Below are 11,384 nucleotides of genomic sequence, written 5' to 3'. Positions count from 1 at the left end.
TCATGGTCTCGCCGTGGTCTCCTGCCAGCCACGCGCAGCCTACATAGACCCCGCGCGACAGCAGCCTTGCGAGCCGTGCAGCTGATGACCACGACGACGATGGCACTGCAGCCACTGTCACCGCATTAATATCCTGCGTCGCCGCCCGCTTCCCCCTCCCTCTCGCCTTGATCGGCGCCGGCTGTTCCTCTCCGTCGCCACGGTCTACGTAATACAGTCGACCGAGTAGCTGCGATATGCGTCGCATGTTCACGTTTGCTCTTCTCCGACGCCTAAAGTCAGGATACGGGAGCCAGGATGAATTTCACTTTACATATGTAGTCGCAGGCGCGACCAAAGCCCAAAAAGCCACAAAAAAGAAAAAGCAAAACACAAATCAAAGCTGCGCAGCGCTTTTGAGCGACGTAAGATTGGATAGGACTAAATCTGAGAGCCAGGCCACGCGCTCTGCTTTGCTAGTCTTTTAACCGCGTTCTTGCCTTCCCTCTCCTGGTCGGTGGTCTCATTCTGACGGTCACATGATTCTTTGCATACTAACGTACGTCCAGGCCCCTACCTCACCATCCCGTCCAAATATACTGCCTCCCTACCTTCACCTGCACCTCCACGCACAGGTGACTGGTCTAATATACGTACGGAGCCTGCAATGTCCGACATCTCACCTGATCGGGAGCTCCTATCGTGCCCGAACTGTGTCGTCTGCAACCTGCACCTCAAGCATCAGAAGGCGCGCACAGCCGGTTCATCTCTGCTCGAAGCTTCAATGTGGACTGCACCTTCTGAGATCGTATAAGTCCAAGCCCACCACTCTCCTTAATAAAAATTACAATGTTTTACACATGGATCAAAACTTTAGACCACCTCATTCCTTCATAGCATGTTTATGGCTTCTTGCCACCGCCTTCGACTAATGCGGGTGGGTGCAACCAACGTCGTCGTCCACGGAGACACAAACGTCCATATTGTATTTTGTTGCCGACATCTGGTGCATGGTCGCCTAAGTGTGAACTGCAGCGTGTGTACATACGCATTCACGAAAACGACGAGGATGATGATGACATTTCTTCTTACCTTCTTTCATTTATGCTCTCATGCTCTTCTTCCCTCCCTCCCTGACATTGGCTTCCCTCCATGATGCTAGAAGCTAGCCTTCGGCGCCCACACTATAAAAGACTCTTAGTGTCACGACTCCTTCGACCAATGTTTCCTAATAGCTAGCCATCCTTCTCTCCACTTTGGAGAACATAGTGTGTATCATAACAACCGTAAGGTGACGAGTAACCCTCGTTTTGTTCGTGGAGGGGGACGAAGGCTAGGCCAATGTTTGCGTCCTCACTTATCTGAACATTTTCCTTTGTAATCTACTACAATATCTCAATGGTCTTTTTAAAAATCCCAATTGCACATTCTTCATTGACAAGCTATTGGCCCTCAACGCCTAGATGGTGTTGCATCACCTACTTAACCTATAGCAATCTAATAGTTTGTTGAGGCTTTGTGCTCTCACGTTCTTGGTTTCATTTCTTAGCCATCTTCTCCTAAATGGTTGCATAGAAACAAGGGATGATTTTCAAGCAGTAAGGGATTTTCCTCATTTTTATGGGTCCCTTTGACAACATACTTGAATTGCAATCAAGCTTCCATGTAATGTGTTTTACCAATTATCTTGGGGAGACAGGAAGTATAAGTGTTGGTGTAAATGGATCTTCAAATCCATCGAGACATTAGCAACCACATGTCTATTCATATCGTGCACACAATCAGTTATAAATAGTGAATGTATTGCCTCAAATCGATTATCATCTTCTTTTCATTAATTGTGGTGCTCTACTATTGATTCTCTCTCTCTCTCTCTCTCTCTCTCTCTCTCTCTCTCTCTCTCTCTCTCTCTCTCTCTCCATGGCTCCTCCTCTTGATGCACTATGGCCCCGAGGCTATGTTGCACACATGGTATCAGGGCAGGCTCAGCCTGTGCATTTTCTCAAAGCACTAGAAGATGATGGAGAGGCCGTTATTCAAATTTTTTTTGCCTTGATTCATCAGTCTACTTTCCAAGTCATCGTCGTGGAGACGATGATCGTGCTAGTCCTAATTATGATGATGACGCTCTTGACAATTGTATTATCAATCTTCATGCTAAGATTCCCATTGTTTTTTGCGATGCCATCTCTTATGATGCTTCTCTTGTATATATTGATTGAGCAACAAAGCACGTTGAGGGAGATACTACTGTTGGTGTGAATGGTCATGATAAAGATACACAACCTAGCAATGAATTGAGAAAGTGCACTGAAGACTAGTTTGAAATAGCTATCCCTGTTCCTTTATTTAGCTTCCTAGCCATTACAATGCAATCTTTAGATTTTTGATATGGATCCGGGGCTTAAGGATCTGCATTGATTTTTGATATGGATTCGGGGCTTGAGGATCCGCATTGATTTTTAGTCAATTATTTGTATATTTTGGTTCGCATCCCAATGTGCATATATCAAGAGATTTATATGAAGAAAAGAAAGTGTAATAAATATGCTATATGAGAAAAGAGCCAGCATATTATATTCTAGCTCTTCTCCTTAGAAAAATCAAGATATCCTCATCTTGAGAGAAACTCCATATAATCTCTCTTGAAATGGACTCTTCAATCCATGCAACATCCTCTTTGATGAAGTCTATACATTGAATGATGTATTCACAGAGAGGAAAATTTTTGAGAGGTTTCTTCCTAGTTTCTAGAATCCTGATAGGTGGTACTTTTCATGGATTCCTTGAGTTGGCATTACAATTTGTCTATCATCTAGGATATATTCAAGGTTAGATATGTAAGACTTTAGAAAACTCACATAAAATACATTATGTACTTTGAGATGAGGTAGAAGTTCTCACTTGTAGATATTCCTACTAAGACATTTAATAATTTCATAAGGTCTATAGTATCTTAGACTAAGTTTCTTGAATCTTCCCAGGGATAGATCTTTTCATTGGTTGGATTCTCAAGAAAACTATGTCTCATTCCTTGAAAGTCATCGGAGTCATCTTGGAATTTGCATATGTCTTTTATCTATCTTAAGATACTTTAATATTTTGGACAATCAGCTTGATCTACTCTTCTATCTCTTTCAGCATTTTTTAAGATGCTTTAACCTTTAGGGTCAAATCGGAGAAATTCAGAGGAGACCTGCATTCTTACCATATAACACTTGAAAAGGAGTCATACCAGTAGTTTGTTGATATGAAGCATTGTAGGCAAACTCAACTAGTGGTAGCTACTCAATCCATTTCTTCGACTCTCTACTATAATAGGCTCTCAAAATATCCTCCAAGAATTAGTTAACTCTTTCACTTTGTCCATAAGTTTGAGCATGATAGGCTATATTGAAACATAGCTAAGTACAAGTAGCTTGAAACATATTTATCTAAAATTTGGAAGTGAACAACGAATCTCTATTAGTAATAGTCCTTTTTTGTAATCCATGCAGTCTCGAAAGATCTCTTTGACAAACAATCTAGTGATGTTAAATGCTTTGAAGGTGGTTTTTACAGAATGTGTACCTTTATCAATATATCTACAATCACTAGAATTGAGTCTTATCCTCCTTGCACATTAGGAACCAATCACAAAATTGAATTGATATACTCCCATCTCATTTGCAGTATGACAAGTGGATCTAGCTCTCTTAGTAACTTAATCATGTCATCTTTGATCTATTGGTAACTCAAACATTGAGTTACAACACATCAACTTTCATTCCAGGCCAATCATAGCTCTTCCTTACAACATTTACTATCTTTACATAGTTGGGATGATAGGCTACTACACTATCATATTCTTCCCATAAGATCTTATTTTTTAGATCCCAGCTATGTTGGTGGGCGCACATAACCTATGTTGGTAGTACAAAAGCTCTCCTTCAATGTGGTAATCCTTGTACTTGGCTTTCTTCTTTGGACTTTCTCCACATACTTGTATAGCTCTCTTTATCTAAAGGTAGATAGAACCATTCAAGATTTTTGTGGAATTACTACCTCTAGAATAGGATTACTAGGCATGAAAATTAGACTTGCAAGAAATCCTCTACTGGCAAGCTCCTTCAATAGCAAGAATTTTGAAGAAGGATTTCTTGCTTGAGACATCAACTATACTACATTGTCCTTTCCAGGGGTGAAATTTGATTTTTAAATCAAATTCGTGTAGAACTTCAATCTATCACCTCTATCTCATACTAAGGTCTAATTGGATAAAAATTCACTCGAGACTCTTATGACCAACCATAAGTGTAAATATCCTACCAAGCAAATAGTTTATGTTATCTCCTCTAGGTACTCTTTCTCTTCTTGTGGTAGGAGATACTCTATTATCTCCATGACTAAGCACTTAAAAGCCTAGATCATGGCCACACAAGCCTCGTTTTTCTCTAGGTCTTTCTCTTCATTTTTTGGGTATTCTTCTAAATCCTTTGTATCAAAACCTAGTGGCTCTATCATATCCATAGGGATGTCATGGCCGTCAATGGCTCTAAGGCAAAGGGAGAGGTTGGTTGAGGCATGTGAGGTTGTATCACATGATCTGTTGTCTTGAGTTCATAGTCATCATAGCTTTTTTGTTGCAACTATAGGATCAACTCTTTCTTGGTTGGCCCTTTCATCATAACATTGATCCTTTGAATATTTTCCATGCTTTCCATGGTGTTACAGATCAATTCTAGTTGGGATTTCAATGCATCTAGATCCTCAATTTGAGGCATGCAAGTTGGCATTGCACCTTTCCTAAACAATTCTTGTTGCTGTACCATGACCAATTTGTAGGCCTCCAATTGATGATGGCTTTCACTATATACGGCCACTCCTAGGTCATTGGAAACATTCATTAAGGTTGTCTCGTAGAGGCTTTTTGTGTCAAGCTTTTTGGAGATGGTCTCCTGCCTACAGACTTGTATATGAGGCATTCGATTGGTCTTGTATTTTTTGATACTGCGGATTTTTTCTTTTATGTAGATGGATTTTAGCCTTCTCTTGGGTCAGCTCCCAAGTGTGAACTAATGTGACTAGTGTCGGTTAGCTACATGCTTAATTCAATAGTTTCCATCGTGTAGTTCTTAAGGGCTAGATCTTACTCCTTGAGTGTATCTTGAAGGCCAATCATTGTGGCTCCATGCTCCTTATGCTAAACTTGAAGCTTTTAAAGTACTGAGTTGCACTATTTTAATTGAGTCTGAAGCTCTTGCATATGTTTTTCTTGAAGATTCTTGAGTATTATGTCATGCTTTTTCAGTTGGTTTTGGAGACTCTGGAGCACTAAGTTGTGCTCCTTTAATTGGTCTTAGGAGAATGAAAATGCCAAATTTGGTTGCTTAGATGTGATTAATGAGAGAATATTGAATTCATTGAAGAGCTCAACCATTAATTGTCCCTCGTCTTTAATTTATGTGAGGGTCACCTTTTCGACTATTTTTTGTCTTGGAACTTGGGAGAATTTGTATTTTTGAGAAATGTCCACCTATATTGTGTTTTGTCCACTCGCACGTCTTCTTTTCACATGCTCTTTCTTCATTCTCTTTCTCCATTCTCTTCTTTGTGCTCACTTTCTTATCATTGTGATCGTTGATCTGCTAAAATGTTTAGCAGTACCTTTGCAAGTAATACAGATGCGAGCACATGCAAGTACAAATTTACCATCCAACTAAATCCAATTTATTCATCTTGGAGAAGTATACATGGTCAAGTACCAACAGATGAGATGGAGGCCAACAATTTGCCAACTCAAGGAAAGAAACATATAGATTTGTGGGTGGATGGCAGTATTTATCCCAAGGATCCTTCAACAGGTAAACCTCCTAATTATTTAAATATTCATGACTATGTGAGATATGTTTAGGAAGGTTACAATGGGATGCTTGTCAATTGTAAACGGTTATACTCTACATCTTACACATACATGGCTTAGATGAATGAAATGAGAAAAGTATTATTTATTGCACAGACAAGCATTTTTGAGCTTACAAATAAGATTGACGTTTTGGAAAATACTAATAAGTCATTACAAGACAAGCTAGCACACTTAAAGAAAACTCAAATAGGATTTAGAGAGAGAAAGAGACTATTAAAAAATATAACTAGCTTGTATGAGAGAGTAAAGAAAAGAAGATCGAATATTGTAAAAGGAAATATGTCTCTAACATATTAGGTATTAATATTTGAGAGAGTGGGGAGAGAATCAATCTTTTAAAACAAACCATGAATAAGAATGATATTTTGAGGATTCTTAGGTCACCTCACAATATGGATTTGAGAGGTCCAACTCTCAAAGAATTGGTCAAGGACTTACAAGATACAGTAAAACCAAAGAAAATTGTAGAGACATGTGATAGTGTGAAAATTAGTCGAAAAGGTTATCGGGCTATCTCAAGATTATGGTTTAAAAATATAAAATGTAATAGAACAACTGCATTTGGGTTACCTCGAGCCCTTAGAGTATCGGTTGCAAGGATTGCCATGAATTGTAAGATTCCACAAGTTTTTTGGGAATACATTCATATTGAAGCATCTATGCTATATGAAAATACCAAAAAAAAAAAAAAGTTTTGAATACAATGCATTTAACAATATATGGGTTGATCTAAGAAGAGTGCAGATTGCAATGGTTTACATGTATAGACTCACATTAGAGGAATGTCATGGTGTTTTGAAGTTCCCCTTGAAGTTAGATGAAGCACAGATTCAAAAAGGACAAAAGATGGAAAGAGTCAGCATTTGCATCATGAATATGATATTAGAATATAGCAATATTGGGGGTCAAGCTCCAGTGCATAAGTTCCGGTTTGAGATGGAGATTTGGTGGGTTAGTGCAGCTCAGGTACCAATTGAGAATCATCAAACATTGTAATGGTTGTTTACTTATACATGTATTCCAAACATTATTAAGTCTCAAAGTGAAGGAGAAATATTGGTTGTTGATAGGGTTTGTAATTTTAATGTGGAATGGCACATAAGCGCTGACTTGAAAACTATCACATGCTTGGAATATATAATGGGGCAAATATAAAATATCATTGTATTTAGCAGCTTGCACCCTACAAGAAGAGCCCAACTAGAGACTCTATAGATCTAAGTAAAAATAAAAACAAGGAAGATATATGGAATCCAATTCTTTCAACTCCTCTTACAAATTTTCGTATATGTACTTTGCATGCAAAGATTAGAATTATTGATAAACTTCTCACGTTGCATCTTGACTATGCTTACTCAATTAAGCCTTTGTCTTTATCGAATGAGTGTATTGACAAATGTGAGGCATTACTCTCCAAAATGGGTTTTTGTGGAGAGGTCAAGTTCACTTAAGAAAAGATCCAACACTTTCAGAGAAAACACGAGATGTCTTGGTTGATGTCTCAATGAGAGGCTCAAAAGCTAGACATTTTTTAGGAAATCATAGAGGAAAACAAGTGAGCATTACTTGAGAGCATTGGAGAGAGCTGTGTGGGATAATGTCAAACGTTGCGAGCACACCACGTCTTGCATTTCTAAGGATGGAGGTTTGGAGACACCTCAATGTCTTCCTAAAGCTCCTCAAGCAACAAGCAAAAACCTACATGTATCTAGAAGAGTTCAAATGTTCGATTACAAATCTTGTTCAAGAAATAAAGGAGGCATGGGGAGAAAAATATATCACATTTTATTTGGTAAGAGAGAATGTTTAATCCAAGCTTTCTTCGATAAAAATTCCATTGGCATAAAATGATCGTTACTCTTATGAATTTGCAGCATATCCTTCATATCCACGGGCCTTACTTTGTGGAGGAGCAAGGTCCCCTAGCAACTTAAAGTGGCCAAGGCACGGAAAAATCTCATTATCAAGCATGTATAAGGTTTTTTTGAAGCAAAAGACATGGAGGAGGAGTTACAAAAGCAATGCTCTTGAGGAGCTATTCAATTGGTTTTTTCACCAACAGCTTCAAAGAATGAATACTTCAACTTGAGAATTCATAGTATTTTTCAAGAAAGAAAAGTACAAAGCTAGCTCTCAAGAGCCTTTACATTATCCTCTCCCTCTAGGATATTTCCTCTATAACGTAGAAATTTTCTTCTCTTGTAGCCAACTATTGATTTTATATTAGTTCCGTTTGCTGCCAAAGCATAAGATGAGAGGGCAAGAAAGTATCCTGCTCTAGAAGTAGAGAAACCAGGACCATAACCAAAATCCTAATTGCCGTAGTCTTCTCCAAAAACATCACCTTATGTGCATTGTACTGTAACCCAAAGAAACCAAGAAGCCTTGTAAGTGCCTTGATATATAGTATATGCCATGTTGCTTCCTTTGAGAATATGTTATAAAATACCAAGAAAACATGCGGACCAATCCTTGCTAAGTAATGGCCAAGTGCAACATCTTTCAGTGAACTAATATCAACTCTTGTCCCTTTACCTCGTCCCAAGAAGTTATCCAAGTCTTTAATCTCCAACCATAAAAAAAGATCAATGTCAAATGAATGTTGAAATTAAACATGGTAATGTATATCTTATAGAATTTGAGATTATAGTACCAATTGATTTTCATCATTCTTTAGCTTAGTTGGATTCCATATGCTAATTGATGATTGTGCCTCATTGGTATCTTCCATTTCTTTAGCACATTGCGACTCTTCTCTTCCAAAATTGGAAATTCCAAGTTGGTCTTGAAGGCTTGAACTCCTCTTCAGTGATCCCATACTCTTTCTTAGCAATCTTTGCCTTATGAAAACAAAGAGAAAGGACATCTCCTACTTCAATAAACTTGTCGTCCATAATTTTGATGTCAAGTTTAAGTAACTCTTCTTTTGATTCATCTTCGACTTTAACAATGCCATCAGAAGCCTTTGTGATGATCGCTAAACAATACGTGTCGAAGTCAAATTCTTCAATCAACCAAAGAAAAAAGCTAGTGTAAAAAGAGATTAGATATATTTTCAGAAAGCGATGAAGAAGTTACAAAGCTAAAATAAGACAAATAGATACAAATGAAGTAAGATCCTTGTATATTTACACTTCAATTTTGTAACTCTTGATTCAATGAAAAGATTTTTGTTAAATGTAAATGTTATCAATGTTTTCATATTTATGGCTTGAAGCTTACAATTGTGGGAGACAAGCAACTCATATTAGAGAAAGAGCATTCAACTCTTTTCCCAACTATTTTACCATTTACTTTGAACTTATATTCTAGGAATGTACAATCTAGCATCTCCAAGGTATCTCTTACATCTTTAAGATTCCAATTGGAAGTGATATTTACCTCCTTTTCTATAACTTGCACCTTAAGTTTGAAGGGTGTGCAATCTGTATTAGAATCCAAGGGAATCCAAATGCCCAGTTTAAGTTGAGAAAAAATGCGAATCTAGAGCATGGTAGATGCTATGGCGGATGGAAGATGAAGACCAAAGTCATGATGACATAGAGAAGTAGAGACAAACTGTTATAGAAGTGAATTAGGTTCCAAAATGGCAGCTTGGACTCATAAACACAATCTTGTGTAGGACTGACAAAGACAAGACACTTAAAGGAAAGTACAAAGCATCATGACGTATTCATTCCATATAAAAAGTGGTAGTCAAGTACAATGCTTTATAGTTGTTGGATGGGTAGTAATCTTTCCTCTCTATGCATATGGGATTCAGTCTGCCTACATGTCCTACGCCTAAACTACCTCATACAAAGAGGCTACAATAGGTGTGATTGCAAATATCTCAACACCCCTCCTCAATCACAACCAAAAAGTACAAAGTGTGTAGAAGCTTTAGTGAGGGCAACACCTACAAAGTATGGGCATACCATAAACATGCCAAAACACCAGAGGCTGTTGCAAAAAAGGCTAAGTGTGGTACCACAAATATGATGGTCATTGAGAGGCTGTAACATGGGTCTCACAAAGTGTACAGAGGCTATAGTACAAGGCTACATGAGGAGTTTTACAAGCTTATGTCAAGAGCATTTGGGCTAGGAATTACAAGGCTAAAAAAGTTGGTAAAAAATAAGATCAAGGACTGTGAGGCCCTTGCGGTTTTTAGCATTTCTTTTGACATAGATCTTCTGTTTATTACAGATGTCGATGTAGTCCAGATTGCTCTTTTTGATCATGTACTTGTTCTTCACTTTTCTTACAGCTTCAGTCTTCATGTCCATGTCCCCCTCAAGCAAAGACATCTCATTCTTTGGCATGTTGAGTAGAGTGTCTAGAGTATCTTCAAGGTCTTCAGATAAGATCATTGATTGATCTTTGGTATGGGCATCTACATTTCTTCTTACTTCTCTTCTCCACTTGTTTCGTTCGAAAGTTTCTTTCGGATCAGTGCTGCCTCCAAATCTGACAAGCTCACAACCATTGTCCTTGCCATACAAAGAAGCATACTCTATAGATTTACCCATGTGAACTTCTCTTGCATAAATTTTAGGGACATGAGGAACGAGAACATACTAGAAGTTGAACTTAAGATCATGTTGGAGGTTATAGTTTTGTACTTGAGAGATAAATTAAATGTGGACTGCGTGCAAAGAACCAAAAGGGGCATATAAATAGGCTAGCAGTTTCCTGTTTAATACTATCTTGCAAGATAGACAAGGCAATTTGAAACTCTTGGTTATCAGTGGAAGATGGATCTGGTAAGGTACCATCTTTGGCATAAGCCTCCTTAGCCTTCACGCCTTCATGGATAAGCAATGTGGCATCCCTGCCATCATTGACAATCAAGTCTGGGCCACCACTAGGACCCCAGTCAAGAGCTCTCTTAGTGCACCACTAGTACTCTTGAAGAGTCTCACCCTTCCAAGCAAACATAGATGCATTGTCTTGAGCGATTGCAATAGCTGCATGGTCTTGGGTAGAGAAAATATTGCAGGAGTACCAACGGACCTAAGTGCCGAATGTTGTGACGGTCTCGATCAAGACAGTAGTTTGGATAGTCATGTGCAAAGATCCAATAATGCGAGCATCCTTCAGAGACTGAGAAGGGCCAAATTCAATGCGGCAATCCATAAGCCCAGGCATCTCAGCCTCTGCGAGTTCAATCTCCAAGTGACCAAAGTTAGCTTGAGACATATTTTTCACTTTGAACTCAAAACCCTTAGCACCTTTCTGGACTTTGAGATCCATTGCGGCTGATGGTCTTGATCTGGTGATCCCACGGCTATGGCAGACTCGAGGTCGCGCAAGCTACAATGGAGGACAAAGAGGAGCTGTGAGAGAGAGAGAGAGAGAGAGAGAGAGAGAGAGAGAGAGAGAGAGAGAGAGAGAGAGAGAGAGAGAGAGAGAGAGAGAGAGAGAGAGAGAGAGAGAGAGAGAGAGAGAGAGAGAGAGAGAGAGAGAGAGAAAGAGAGAGAAGAGCTAAGCCGAGCTGAGCCATGCCCAACTGGGCCTT

At 38.9% G+C, this 11,384-nt stretch overlaps 1 pseudogene; it reads right to left on the bottom strand.

Annotated features, from left to right (window-relative positions):
• Positions 1-420: 420 nt before the first annotated feature.
• On the bottom strand, positions 421-11,119 carry LOC148038916 (adenosylhomocysteinase-like; annotated as a pseudogene).
• Positions 11,120-11,384: the final 265 nt, after the last annotated feature.

The sequence above is a fragment of the Lygodium microphyllum genome, chromosome 3 (assembly GCF_053477565.2).
Source record: "Lygodium microphyllum isolate KBCC chromosome 3, Lygodium_microphyllum_v1.1.10, whole genome shotgun sequence".
NCBI classification, from domain to species: Eukaryota; Viridiplantae; Streptophyta; class Polypodiopsida; order Schizaeales; family Lygodiaceae; genus Lygodium; species Lygodium microphyllum.
The sequence above is the reverse complement of the archived record's forward strand: the minus strand, read 5'-3'. Positions and strand labels throughout refer to the sequence as shown.